Consider the following 278-nt stretch of genomic DNA (forward strand, 5'->3'; position numbering starts at 1 on the left):
CCGAGGGCGCGGGCGGCGGGAGAGCGCGAGTCCAGGGTCTGCGCTGCGCGGCCGGAGAATAAAAAGGAGAGAGGAGGCGCCTCTTACTGCTCCGCCGGAAAACTGCAGCCTGCGCTCCTGATTGGACTCACCGAGCCCTAAACAAACAGCTCTCGCCGAAGGGTGCCAGGCTGTGGGTCGGAACTGCGCTCTGGGAGCAGCTGGGCGCGGAGGTGAAGAGGAGGAGGCGGAGGAGGAGGAGGGATCGAGGGGAGGAGAGAGAAGAGGGAGGGGAGGGG

The sequence above is a fragment of the Fukomys damarensis genome, unplaced genomic scaffold, assembly GCF_012274545.1.
Source record: "Fukomys damarensis isolate Sample0158 unplaced genomic scaffold, DMR_v1.0_HiC HiC_scaffold_30, whole genome shotgun sequence".
Lineage (NCBI taxonomy): Eukaryota > Metazoa > Chordata > Mammalia > Rodentia > Bathyergidae > Fukomys > Fukomys damarensis.